We start from the raw sequence: 15,330 nt of genomic DNA on the forward strand, positions 1-15,330 counted from the left end.
TTGCCTACAAGAAACTCACTTTCTTTTTTTTTTAAAGTCAATAAATAAAGAATTATTTAATAAAAAGATCTAATATTACAAGGACAGCACACAGGACTATTATCTGACTGTGCTTTCCACATGATATATACCATTATGTATATATACAGAGGATGCCAAAAACAGTATACACCTTTTAAGAAAGGAAAACTTTTAAAATTGTAATACTCAATATATACTGATAATGAAAGATGAATACCAGTCATGTGTGACTTCTGCAATTACAAGAGGTGCTCAAAGTTGTTACCATCAGCATCCAGATACCACTGCTTAAGCAACGTTGACCAAAGTGTCCACTTGTATACATTTTTGGGGGCTCTCCCGGTATATATCCAGGCTGTGTATAATATATTTAACAGTTTGACATGAGATCCACAGTACCTTCTTTTGGGTAGGGAAAACATTTACTTTCATGAAATTGTTAATTATGAGGAGTGTTTTTTCTTCGTAGTTCAATCGACATTATACAAAACACAGTCTCTTTAGAGTCTCTTTAGATACAAGACTGTACATTTACTATTCCACCTGAGATAAAGCTCACTCAGTACTGCAGCTGAAAACAATGTACTCTGATAAGGAATGCTGTTCTGCTTTCTACAAAGTAACAAGTATGTAATATATAAATATATAAACATTTAAAACCTGTTTTATTTAAATAGGTTCATGATGCGGGCCAGCCAAGTGGCGTGTTGGTTAAGAGTTGGCTTGGGACGCTAGCTCTGAGCAGCAGGGCCCTGGTTTGGGTCCCACATGAGGGCCAGTGACGCTGCACCCTCTACAGCTAAGATGGTGAACAACAGCTTGACCTGGAGCTGGGGTGCATGAGTTGCCGGTGATGGCATAGTCTGCATTGGGGCTGGCTGGAAGCTGGCATGCGTTGTCGTGAGCTGGGTGAGCTGCTGTGAGCTGTCGTCCAATGGCCTGCAAGCAACTGCCTCACCCGGGAAGAGCGCAATGACAATACCACCTGGGCCAGTGAAGCGACGTCCTCCACAACTAGACTGAAGAACAAAAGAACAGCAACTTGTCTGTTTCCCTTCCCCAATTTCCCAACACTGTTCCCCTCCCCCAATTCCCCAATAAAATCTTTTTAAAATAATATAAATAAATAGCTTCATGATGCAAAATGCATATTCTGTGCATGTTGACTAAAAACATACTATATCTCTGATTCCTGTTAAGAATATAACATCAGACATTCTGTATGTAAATATTCTGTCAGATATGTACCATTCATCAGCTAGTTGGAAATATTGGTTAACTTGAATTCGCCATACATTGACAATACATTTTATTGGACTTTGTTTTATGAGCGTCAGTAATAACTTGATTCTTAAAGTCCTTCACTAAATCTAGCATAAAACATCATGGAAAATTAAGGAAATGGTTTGGTTCATCTAATATGAAGTAAAAATTATACCCCATTCTTTAATGTTTTGTTGCATTTTTTCAGATGCACAATTTGCTCCTGCAAGCTACATCATGCTCAGGAAAGCTCATATTTTGCCCACTGACTATTTAGCATCCCGCTGTCTGCAAAGTCCAGCCTCTCCCCGTCCCAAGGATGTGCTCAAGGAAGACTATTTTGTTATTATTCACAGGCTTCAACAGTCACTATTTGTAATAATTTACTATAATTACCTGTTAACTAAAGTAATCTTTTAAATCACATCTTGCTTAGGGGTGTCTTGGGACATAATTCTCCCCAAAGAGAACAAAACATCAACATAAATAGTTTTACACTGTGGCTCTGAAACCAATCTTTTAGGATGTTCAGAACAAAAACTCCAATCTCCTCTGATTCTACAAGGATTAACCTGTAGAGCCAGCAGTTTGAGCTCAATCTTCCTTCATTTTGCTTGCTGTTAAACATGTGAGTAGAATTAACAGGTTTAGATTTTAGAAAAGGAAAGGAAAGAAGCTACTTTTTGTTATCACATTCACATCACCTGTAAAACTGTAGTTTCTCCAGGCTCTTTTTGGCATATGACTTTGCAGTAACTATCCCTTCAGGCCTCTTCTTGGGTGTAATGCAAAACTCTGATACATGCTCATATTTGTGAGAATTTCTGTATGATATCACCAAGTGGAAAACTTTCACCTCATTTTCCAACAACTATCTAGGATCACTTACGTTCAACTTAACTCCTCAAAACAGCAAATGTGGATCACCTTTCAAGCAGTGCATGGCTGGTTTAGACTAGTTTAACCCCTGTACAAAGGCCATGTTTCCACAGCCTAATTTTTTAAAAATCAAATTATTCAAGAGGTCCTCTTTATTTTAATAGCTGGTAAGATCTTATAAGTGGTATGTGATACATGGCACTGTTTAAAAAATAAAAATTTCTTTATTTCTTTATTTTTTTAAAGATTTTATTTGGGAATTGGGGAAGGGGAACAGACAAGTTGTTGTCCTTCGATCTGAGTTGTGGAGGGCGCAGCAAACTCAGCTCCAAGTCCAATCGCCATCCAGCTGCCCGCGGCCACTCAGCTCAAGGTGCCGTGTTCAATCTTAGTTGCGGGGGGGGGGTCATAGCCCCCATCCCATATAGGAGTCGAACCGGGAACCTTATTGTTAGGAGCGCACGCTCTAACCACTGAGCAATCTTGCCGCCTGTTGGCAGCTCAGCGGCAGCTCAGCCCGGGTACAGCTGCTCAGAGCTTGCGCTCTTAACCAACTGAGCCACTGGGCCAGTCCCCATAAAAATTTATTTTTTATTCTTGACCCATTTAAATCCAGGCTATATGTTATGCATAATTATTTGCACAACAAATTTTCATTGTCCTTAAAATTATTTGCAATTAGAGGAAATCCCTGGACCTAATTCAATATCTGTTTTAGCAGTAGGTGGGGAAGTGGGAAGGCTGTTCCCATATTTATTTCGTTTTCAAGTTGGTATCCTTGGCAGAATGTCAGTGTCTCCAATTTTTAGTGATTTTATTTGTTGTGACTTTAAACCACCTTTTGTTATTAAAAATACACATTTACTGTATTTGCACCTAAATAACATTGCATTTGATGAAAAACAATAGCACTTACATTTATTTGGACTCACTTTCCATTTACCCTGCACGGGTGTAAATGGCCTATTCCCTACCCTAATAACTTACTCTAGGGATACATGTAGAATAGCATATTGACAAATTTTGCTATTTCACTATGCAATCATCAATACTTTTGGAGAAAGTTTTTGTGTACATATCCTATAATGAAACACACAACTTAAGTATTTTTTCATATCTCCTGCTGGTTTGTCAATTTCAATAGCTCAAGAGAAAATGAAAAACACTAGACTTGAGTCTTAAGCAAACTTTTCATTTTGTTTTTGTATTTGCATGTGCAACAGATCTGCTAGAGAACACTTCCAACATATTAAAAAAATAAAGAATACATTTGACAGAAATAACCTTTGCTTGCAAAAATTCATTATATGTAACCTGCATAGTTTTATTGGACCAAAAACTGTCCTCTCTGTTTACAAAAACCAAAGAGAAACCTGATGGATGAGTAATATTCCCCTCTACCTAATGTAAGTCCACTATGTATAGTCCCAGGTTTTTAAAGCTCATCTCAGGTATCCTGGATCTCCACTTACACTACAGTCTATTCACCACCATTATCAAGCAAAGCAAATTTAAGTTTGTAATTTTCGCCAAGCGGCTGAAGGAATCATCTATGCCAAAGGCAACATTACTGATAATGAAGACATGGAGAGGGTGAGCAACAGTACAGTCTTGTCCAGATGACAGATGACTCATTCTCCCTAGTTTTGACTGTGCTGCATCTTCTCTTTTATGTTTTTCTGATAGCCAACCAGATCACCGGTTTATTATAAAAAGATATAACTCAGGAACAGCCAGATGGAAGGCATGCATAGGGCTAGGTATGGGGAAAGGGCAAGCAGCTTCTATGCCCTCTCCAGGAGCACCACTCCCCCAAATTTCCATGTGTTCACCAACCCAGTAGCTCAAAAAACTCACTTTAAATATAAAGATCGATATAGATTTAAAGTGAATGGTTGGCAAGGCATCCAAATTGGAAAGGAAGAAGTAAAACTGTCACTATTTGCAGATAACATGACATTATGTATAGAACCCTAAAGATTCCACCAAAAAACTGTTAGAATTAATAAATTAATTCAGTCAAGTTTCAGGATACAAAATCAATATACAGAAATCTGTTGCATTTCTATACACTAATAACAAACTTTCAGAAAGAGAAATTAAGAAAACAATCCCATCTACAATTGCCCCCAAAAACAATAAAATACCTAGGAATAAATTTAACCAATGACGTGAAAAACATGTACACTGAAAACTATAAGACAATGACAAGAAATTGAAGAAGACACAAATAAGTGGAAATATAAACTGTGTTCATAGACTGAAAAAATTAACATTGCTAAATATTGTTAACAAAGAAATCTACAGATTCAATGCAATCCCTATCAAAATTCCAATGGCATTTTTTATAGAAATAGAACAAGTAATCTTAAAATTTGAATGGAACCATGAAAGAACTCAAAATAACCAAAGCAACCTTGAGAAAGAAAAAACACAGGTGGCGGCATTACACTCCCTCATTTCAAACTATATTACAAGGCTATAATAATCAAAACAGTATGGTTTTGGCATAAAAACAGACACATAGATCAATGGAACAGAATAGAGGATGCAGAAATAAATCCACACTTATATGGTGAATTAATTTATGAAAAAGGAGCCAAGGATATACAATGGAGGAAAGGACAGTCTCTTCAATAAATGATGTTGGGAAAACTGGACAGCCACATGCAAAAGAATGAAACTAAACCACTGTCTTGTACCATTCACAAAATTAGCTTAAACTGGATTAAAGACTTAAATGCAAGACTATAAAATTCCTAGAAGAAAATATAAGCAGTAAGTTCCTTGATGTTGGTCTTCGCAGTGACTTTTTTAGATTTGACACCAAAAAAGCAAAAACAGCAAAAGCAAAAATAAACAAATGGACTAAAGTCAACAATCTAAGTTTCCATCTTAGGAAACTAGAAAAAAAGAGCAAATTAAATCCAAAGTAAGTAGAAGAAAAGAAATCATAAAAATTAGAGCAAAGGGCCGGCCGAGTGGCACATTGCTTAAGAACTGGCTTGGGATGCTGGAGGGCCCTGGTTCGGATCCCACATGTGAGGGCCAGTGACACTGCCCTCTACAGCTAAGATGCTGAACAAATAGCTCAACCTGGAGCTGGGCTGCCTTGAATCGGGCGTGGGCTGCAGCCCCTGCTGCAATGGGTTGCCATGGGCTACCGTGTGTAGCCAGCAGCCAGCGTGAGCGGCCAGCAGCTGCAGTGAGCGGCCTTCCAGAAGCTGGCGACTGATCTGCCTCGCCCGGGAAGAGCGCAATGATGGTGCCAACTAGGACCAGTGAAGCAACGTCCTCCACAACTAGACTGAAAAACAAAAGGACAGCAGCTTCTCTGTTCCCCTTCCCCCAATTCCCCAATTAAAAAATAAATTAAAAATCTTAAAAAAAAATTAGAGCAAAAAGCAAGGAAATTATAAACAAGTAATCAATAAAGCTGGAGACTAAATACAGGTGTAAATGACTCAAAACTGCCCTTCTCTGTGTGCCTCAGTCAAAGATGATGTGAGTCAGGCTCAGGATTAGTGGTTGTCACCAATTTTGAAAGTTAGATGCTGCTACTTGCATAGCAGAACCCACCTTCTGAGCTTTGTCAGTACATTCCTGCTCTGATTCATACATACCTGTGAACATCTGGGAAACCATGGGGCAGCTCTTACCAGAAAATGTATGCATGAGTCAAGGATGAGCCACCTGGGAGAAAATTGATCGTACTGAAGAAAAGAGCAGAGATGAGGAGCTTTGTCCTATTCAACACAGAACTAGAAGTCCTAACCAGAGAGCAATTAAACAAACAAAAAAAAAGACATCAAAATTGGAAAGAAAGGCAAAATTGACTCTTTGCAGCCACAATCTTATATAGAAAACCCTAAAGACACTACCAAAAAAACTGTTAGAACTAATTAATGAATTGAGTAGCATTGCAGGATACAAAATGAATGTACAAAAATTAGTTGCATTTCTATACACCAACAATGAAATATATGAATGAGAAATTTTTTAGAATTCTATTTACAATAGAATAAAAAAAGAATAAAACACTAACAAATTTAACCAAGGAGGTGAAAGATCTGTACACTGAAAATAGTGAGTTATTGATGGAAGAAATTGAAGAAGATGCAAAAAATGGAAAGATATCCCGTGTTCATGTATGGGAAATAGCATTGTGAAATTATTCATACTACTGAAAGTCATTTATAGATTAAATGAAATTCCTATGTCATTTTTCACAGAATAGAAAAGCAATCCTAAAGTTTATATGGAAATGGAACCACAAAAGAACCTGAATAGCTACAGCAATCTTGAGAAAGATAAACAAAGCTAGAGCATCATATTTCCTGACTTCAAACTATACCACAAAGCTATAGTGATCAGGGGCCGGCCGAGTGGCGTGTTGGTTAAGAGTTGGCTTGGGACACCAGCTCTGAGCAGCAGGGCCCTGGTTCAGATCTCACATGAAGGCCAGTGATGCTGCGCCCTCTACAGCTACGATGGTGAACAATAGCTCAACCTGGAGCTGGGCTGCTGTGAGCTGCTGTGAGCTGCTGTGAGTCGCTGTGAGCCACCGTCCAATGTCTAGCGAGCGACTGCCTCACCAGGGAAGAGGGCAATGACAATACCAACATGGGCCAGTGAAGCGACATCCTCCACAACTAGACTGAAGAACAAAAGGACAGCAACTTGTTCATTCCCTTTCCCCGATTCCCCAACACTGTTCTCCTCCCCTAATTCCCCAATAAAATCTTTTTTTAAAAAAAAATGGACACAGATTCCAAATAGACATTTTTCCAAAGCAGACATACAAATGTCCAACAGATACATGAAAAAGCTTGACATCACTAATCATTAGGGAAATGCAAATCGAAACCACAGTGAAATACCACCTCATACCTATTAGAATGGTTATTATAAAAAAGACAAGAGATAAATAAGTATTGGCAAGGATGTAAAGAAAAGGAAAGAGTACTAGGAATGCACTCTTGGTAAGAATATACGTAAATTGATACAACCACTACAGAAAACAGTATGAAGCTTCTCCCCAAAAATAAAAAAATAGAGCTACTACATACTATTATAATAGTATACTAGTATATACTATTATAATAGTATAATCCAGTAATCCCACTTCTGGATATATAAATGAAGGATATGAAATCAGTATCTTGAAGCGATATCTGTACCCACATATTCTTTGCAGCATTACTCACAATAGCGGTAACATGGAAACAGCCTAAGTGTCCATGAATGGATAAATGGATAAAGAAAATGTGGCATATAATTCAACCAGAAATCCTGCCATGTGTAACAACATGGATGGACCTTGGGGGCATTGCACCAAGTGAAATAAGTCAGACTGAGAGGTCAGGCTGTCTGCTCTCACTTCAATGTGGACTCCACTCCCCACAAAAAGGCAAACTCTTAGAAATAGAAAGTGCAATGATGGTTGCCAGAACCAGGGACTGAGAGGGTCTTCGCTGCCTCTTTTTACATACAGATGCTGGTGGAGGAGACAAGCCAAGGAAGGCTGAAATGTCAGACATAGATAGCTGCTCTATGTTGCTAAGCTGGGGACTGAAAAGTAGATGGCCCATAGCTTTAGCAGAGATACTAATGAGATGCCAGCTATAGGAAGAACGAAGAGAGGGTAGAGAATTTAAATTGGTGGCAAGGCAGGAAATACAGAAACTAGGTGTCTTGATTTCTATTTTCCCAAAAAGCATCCCCTGAGTAGGGGCATGGGTGCAGGTAGTTTGTTTGGAAGGTGTTACCAGGAAGCTGAAATACAAGGGTGAGTAAAGTGAGACACAGGGAAGAGAGAGACAGGGAAGTGAAAAATATGTTAATGAGGGGATTAGTGATGTGGGCAAGTTTGTCTCAGTCCTGCTGGGGACTCTCTGAGGACCTGTGCAGAACATGCCACAGAACTGCCCCACTGCAGCGTTGGAAAGCTGGGGCATTTATCTACCTGTTTATGTCCCTCATCAGTTGAGGGTTGGGGCTGGTGCATTAAACACACACACCCACACCCACACCCACACCGACCTGGACCTAAGGGGGCTCCCTGGTGCCTGAGAAAGCCCTCAGGCAGTGAAGCATTTAGGGCCTTGAGAAGAGGGTGTCAGCATGCTTGAATACTAGCCACCAAAGTGACCGGGGCCTCAGAATGGACAGATTATTCTGCAGTAAAGTAGGAAGACTCTCTTCAAGGGAGGTTAATCAATATATTGATATAATTTCTGAGCTTCAAACATTCAATCAAATCTGTCCCATATATAAACACCTTACGTGAGGGCATCTTTAGAAAAAAACCATGGGAAAGTGCCTGAGTTCCGAATCTGAGTCAGTTTAGAAGAGAAAGGTGGAGAGTGTGATGGGAGCAGGAGCCAGAGGTGACCATAGGAACAGCCCACAGGACATTGAAAGAGCAGGGTGCTCTCAGATGAGGCTTCCGAGTAAGGCCTCCTGGCGCTTTTCGTGTCTTACAGAGGTTATAAGTGAACAGCTCTTTCCATTTTCACTTGCTGTTTATTACAGCTCCTTCTCCTTCTCTGGGGACTCAGGAGTGCAGCCCAGGGAGCAGGCACAAAAAGCAATCTGAGTGACAGACACCCACCAGCCTGTCTTCAGATTCCCCTGTCCCCCTCCACCTCCCCGCTCACTGTCTTTGAACCAAATCAGAGAGAGTGCATTTCAACTCTTTCTTCCCTTAAGATGATTTCTTTTCCATGAGGCTCTGTATGCAAAAAGATCAACCCTCTGGCACACATCAGACTTCCAGATCATGCTACAGCAAGTCTGGATCTTGGATGAACCCAATTCAGGCTGTCGAGGAGGGATCCCTGCTACATTAGCAAACCTGCCTGAAGGGTAAATGGGTTCAGCCCTTATAGCAGCTGGCTAATGCTGCCTCGTTGAAATAAACCACTATATCAGCAGTTCCATCAGCACTCTTAGAGAGACAGACCCTGCAGTGAGCCAGAAAGAGCTGTTTTTCTATCCACTGGAAAATATTTCTAAGACAAAGCCTGGTCCTCTGAAGCATTAGTGAGGATTTTATGCCATAAGCAAATTAATCACATTCCTGCTCAGTGGGGCTCCACAGAAAGAAAAAAACAGGGCAAGTTGCTAAGTTACCACTGCAGTGCGTGAATGATGGCATCAAGATTAAGGCAGGTAACAAACTCCAGAAACTGCCTGAAGATGGAGAAGGAGTTCCTAATGTTCCATCATGCTTGGTTCTCAGAGTTTCCAGGCCTGGACTGGGTCAAATTTTCCAACCATTTTATTTTCTTTAGTCATGTTCTTTGAATGTTTACCAAGTCCTCTACAAGACTTCCTAAAGGCTGCAGTGTCTCATACTGCAATTGCATCTGCTCCTGTGAAAAGATAGGCAAAAACCTTCTCTGAAAATACAGGTGGTGCAGATGCTCAAGAAACAAATACAGCTGTTCCCTGAGTCAGCCATTACCTGCGACTCTTCCCTACAGAGGAGACACAGAGAACTATGTATGGGACACTGAGATGGAGAGCACATATAGGATGACATCAATTTCTCCCTTAATCACACTGGAAAGGTGTTATCACCAATGTCTCACTGAGTGGAAGCTACTATCAGAATCCATTTAACATCTTTTATATTTTATTATGTTAAAAAGTGTCCCTTGGCTATCATAAAAAAATCAACAAATAACAAGTCCTAGTGAGAATGTGGAGAAAAGGGAACCCTCATGCACTGTTAATGGGATTGCAAATTGGCGCAGCCACTATGGAAAACAGCATGTAGATTGCTTGAAAAATTAAATATAGGGCTGCCAATACAACCCAGCAATTTCACTTCTGGGTATTTATCCAAAGAAAACAAAAACACTAATTCAAAAAGATATATGCGCCCCTATGTTCATGGTAGCATTATTTACAATAGCCAAGATATGGAAGCAACTTAACTGTCCACTGATATGTATAAAGAAGATGTGAGGGGCAGCCAGTTAGCTCAGTTGGTTAGAGCACCAAGGTTGCCGGTTCGATCCCTACATGGGCCACTGAGATGTACCCTCCACAACTAGATTGAAACAACTACTTGACTTGGAGCTGGTGGGTCCTGGAAAACAAAAGCAAAAAAACATCACTGTTCCTCAATTAAAAAAAAAAAAAAGATGTGACATACACACACACACACACACACACACACACACACACAATGGAATATTACTCAACAATACAAAAGAATGAAATTGGGCCAGCCGAGTGGCGCATTGGTTGGGAGCTGGCTTGGGATGCCAGAGGGCCCCAGTTCAGATCTCACATATGATGGCCAGTGATACTGCCCTCTACAGCTAAGATGCTGAACAATACTTGACCTGGAGCTGGGCTGCCATGAGTTGCCGGTGATGGCATAGGCTGCAGCCTCTGCTGCAGTGGGCTGCCATGGGCTACCATGTGTAGCCGGCAGCCAGCGTGAGCGGCCAGCAGCCGCCATGAGCGGCCGTCCAGAAGCCGCTCTGGGAAGATCTGCCTCACCTGGGAAGAGCGCAATGATGGTGCCAGCTTGGGCCGCCAGTAAAGCAACATCCTCCACAACTAGACTGAAGAACAAAACGACAGCAATTTGTCTGTTCCCCTCCCCCAATTCCCCAATAAAAAAATCTTAAAAAATAATTTTTTTTTAAAAGAATGAAATCTTGCCATTGGTGACAATATGGATGGACCTAGATGGTATTATGTCATGTGAAATAAGTCAAATAAGAAGAGACAAATACTGTATTTCACTTATATGTGGAATCTAAAAGAACAAAAGAAATAACACAAAATGGAAACAGACCCTTAGATACAGAGTACAAGCTGATGGTTGCCAAAGGGGAGGGGAGTAGGAGGGGGGATAAGGTGATGGGAGGAAATAAACAAACAAACAAATAAGTAAGTAAATAAATAAGAGGTCTGATAATTAAGTTTGAGAACTTGTTGCAACAATGTTGCTAACCTTTTCTGATATCAGAGGAATTATTCATTATGAATTTGTACCAACTGGACAAGGTTAACCAAGTTTACTGCTTGGAAGTGCTGAAAAGGCTGCGTGAAAAAGTTAGACGACCTGAACTTTTCACCAACAATTCATGGCTCTTGCATCACGACAATACACAGCACTGTGTGTGAGGCAATTTTTAGCCAGTAAACAAATAACTGTATTGGAACATCTTCCCTGATCACCTGATCTGGCCCCCAATGACTTCTTTCTTTACCCGAAGAGAAAGGAAATATTGAGAGGAAGACATTTTGATGACATTCAGGACATCAAGGGTAATACGACAACAGCTCTGATGACCATTCCAGAAAAAGAGTTCCAAAACTGCTTTGAAGGGTGGACTCAGAGCTGGCGTCAGTGCCTAGCTCCCCAAGGGGAGTAATTAGAAGGCGACCATAGTGAGATTCGGCAATGAGGTATGCAGCATTTTTTCTAGGATGAGCTCTCGAACCTAATTGTCCGACTGCGTAAATAAATAAATAATTTTTTTAAAAAGTGTCCCTAAGTCAGATAGGCTAAGTTATAGTATAATAACAAACAACCCCAAAATGTCAGCGGCTTAAAATAACAAAGATTTATGTCTCACTCCCACTATACACATCCATTATACCTTGGCTAGAAGCTATGCTCCAGGACCCAGGGGGAGGAAGCACACACTCTGAAAAATTGCCTGTCTCACTGGCAGAGGGAAAGAGAGCGTTGTTACGGACTGAACTGTGAAAAAAAGAAAGAGAGATCTCCTTTTCCTCCTTACAGAATCTCTTCACACAAAAACGGGGAGGGGGTAGTAGGCAAACCAACCTTTCTCAAACCCCTGTAGCTACTATTACTATTACAATTTTACTATTATCATTTCTGTTAGTGTCTTTCTAGCCTTTTAAACGTAAAACCTCACTGTCTCCATTTGCAAACCCCTCCCTCACTAATTAAACACCAAATCATTTGGCCTGGTTCTTCTTAAGGTTGCTAATGACTTCCTTGCTGCTTAAAGCAAAGAATACTTTTTCCATTCTGCCCTTCTAGTCATTGCAGAAGCAGTTCCATCTAATGGCCATACTCTTCTTTACATCCTTTTGTTCAGCATTAGGATACTGGAGTATTTTAAAAACCCAGATATCATTTAATTGAATAAATACTTTACTATTCATTGCTAACTAATACGGATTTTTTTTTAATGTGACCACCTTTCCATTGTCATACCTGATAAAATTAATGATTCTTTTAGTTGTCTATTCTACTACTCAGTGCATATTAAAATTTATCTGATTGTCACAAAGGCAATCAGGATTCAAATAAGGTCCAATAAGATTTTATTTGGTTTGATGTCCTTTAAATCTCTTTTATTTTATAATACCCCTTTCTTCCTACACCATAGGTTTGTTGGACAATCATTTATCCTTTGTAATGTTCTATATTTTGGATGTGGCTGATTGCTTTTTCTTAATGCCATTTAACTTTTCCTTCATCCCCTGCATTTCCAATGCAAAATGGCAGTTAGATCTAGAGATGTGATTAGGTTTGGTTCAATTTCTTTTAACCAAGAATATTCCATAGGCGATGCTGTGCCAATATCTCTATTAATAGTAAGTATCGACTGCAATTTAAAACTTCTTTGCAGCTCTTTTTTTTATATTAAAATTTATTGGGGTGACAATGGTTAGTAAAATTACATAGGCTTCAAGTGTACAATTCTGTAACACATCATCTATATATCACGTTGTGTGTTCACCACCCAGAGTCAGCTCTCCTTCCATCACCATATATTTGCTTTGCAGTTCTTTTGTCCTTAAATTACAATATATCCCACAAGGATGTGGTGGTAGTGGGGGGGGGGGTTGAGGGGGGGGGTAATATTGTATTTTAAAGTCTCTTGAAGCAATTTTTTTCTTTGTAGGGCTATGCCACCAACTTGATATATAGCTGGTTCACTGGCTTCAGTTCATTTTCAATTTTTAAGGGTTGTTCTTGAAGGAAACCAGAATATGCCACCCCCAAATATGCCACATTGACATGTCGATTACTTTGAATTAAAGGCATTTAAGAAACAGCTGGGACAAGAAGGACACTGTGACCCTCCTTTGTCCTGAAAGCGAGAGATAAATTGCCCATGTGAAAAGTGCCCTCCCTATGCCAGGAGGAGGGAAGACCCGCTTATCACCAGAGACAAGGAATTTGAAGCCAAGAAATCTGTCCAAACAAATTTTGTTAAACTAACCCTTATCTTCCCAGTTACTTCATGCTTTACTACCCCCAGCCCAAACCCCTTTGTCTTGCTAGTTTTTCACAAATTTCTTGTTACTTAGTGTAAAGGGTATAAAGGCTCTAGTCACTTCTTTGAATCTTCAGTTTCTGGTGAAAGCTCCCATGTCCATGTACACATTTAATAAAATGTTATACTTATCTCTTGTTAATCTGTCAGGATTATATCAGCTTAATTCTTAGGCCCAGCTGGAGACCCAAAGGGAGTACAGGAGACTTTCTCTTCCCCTATATTCTCTTCATTTGATTCAATTTTGCTCTTTTAATTATTTAAAACAAATATGGTTACTGACAAAGCACCTTTGACTCCTTTAGTCTGGCTCCTGAACCTTGTCCTAGGCCCATCTGTGCACTTCCTCTGGTATTAACAAGAAGGTCACTAAGACAATTTAGTAAGAGTCCCCCATTCTCCATGGGAAGTGTCCCAATCTCTGTTTGTCTAATATATCCTGCAATTCATTCTTTCCATGGTGAGTCATGATGTGTAAACCATACACAATGACTCGAGAGAAATAGACCTGCACTCCACCAAACAGCCTTCTAGAGCTCATCTAAGTGGGTTAAACTTCCAGCTTTTCCCATCCAGTTCTTTCTTCTGTTATTTGGGCATGCAGACCTCTTGTATGATTTCCTAAGGCATTATCCTAAACAAGTTCTCTCCCTCAGGGGAGGGTGAATAATCTCACCAAGGGTCCAAGGCCTTGAAATGGAACCTAGGGGCATAGTCCCAGGGAAATTGCTTGGATTTCTTGAGTGGTTGGGAAAGAGGTTGCTATGTTAGCACATTTATCACCTAGTTATCACTGTGGGGAATTCTCCCAAACTGACTTAGCAGGATTCTTGCTAAAACTGAATTCTACAAGAAAGAATTCTTGTTTAGGAGAGGGTTCAGGGGAGCCTGAGTAAAGTTTGGTCCAACAAAGAATCTTTGTCAACACACATACACACACACACACACACACACACACACACACACACACACACGCACGCTCTCACACACACACACTCCAAAGGTAGCATACTATATATAACGTAGTTCTGGGCCCATCTTTTTTTACTAAAATATATCTTGCTGAATGCTCCACATCAGTATATTGATATATTCTTTATCCCTTTTCACCTGCAGAAGACTCCATTGTATAGAGGTACCATAATCGCTTTGATTTAGGTGTGCCTCATACATAGCATAGAATTGTTAGCTTGTTTTTTAATGTCATAAAACGATTTATAATTTTAGAGTGTGGTTACCAATTCTATATTATATGTGTATGACATATCTATGAATGGCTGCCATAGAAAAATGTTTCCTTCCAATTAACTTAGGTCATAGTTTGGATAAGCAGGGACGAATGCTGGGACAGCAGTAATCTTATCTTTTATGTGTTTTGCACATCATCTTGGACACTGTGGCTGCACAATAAGATGTCTCAGAATACTGCCAACAATTTTGAGATTAGCCTCCCTCCTAAATCCAGTGAAAATAAACTTAAGATGAGATAACTATGCATTGCCTGAGAGCTGTCTCTGATACTTTATTGCTCTTTTACAGCTTAATTAAAAACACTGTGGTGCTTGGATGGCATGCTTGGGGTGTAGATTTTGGAGAGCTTTTATATAAAGGTGTGAAGAGTTGGGATGGCTACAGGCCTGGATCAAGGAGTTTTAAGCAATGACCTTCTGTTACCCTGAAGATTTCAAGGACATTTATGACAGTAGCAGTCATGCAGCTTAGCACTTGATGCTTATGGGATAGAAGATCAAACAACTTTTAATGTCAGTAAATTGTTATAAAACCTCCAAAAAGAAAGAAAGAAAGAAAGAAAAAAAGAAAGAAAAACCAGTGTGATGCTAAAACAGACTGAGCCAATAAAAGAATTCTCCTCCACATG

This window comes from Hipposideros armiger, unplaced genomic scaffold (genome assembly GCF_001890085.2).
Source record: "Hipposideros armiger isolate ML-2016 unplaced genomic scaffold, ASM189008v1 scaffold_190, whole genome shotgun sequence".
Taxonomy (NCBI): domain Eukaryota; kingdom Metazoa; phylum Chordata; class Mammalia; order Chiroptera; family Hipposideridae; genus Hipposideros; species Hipposideros armiger.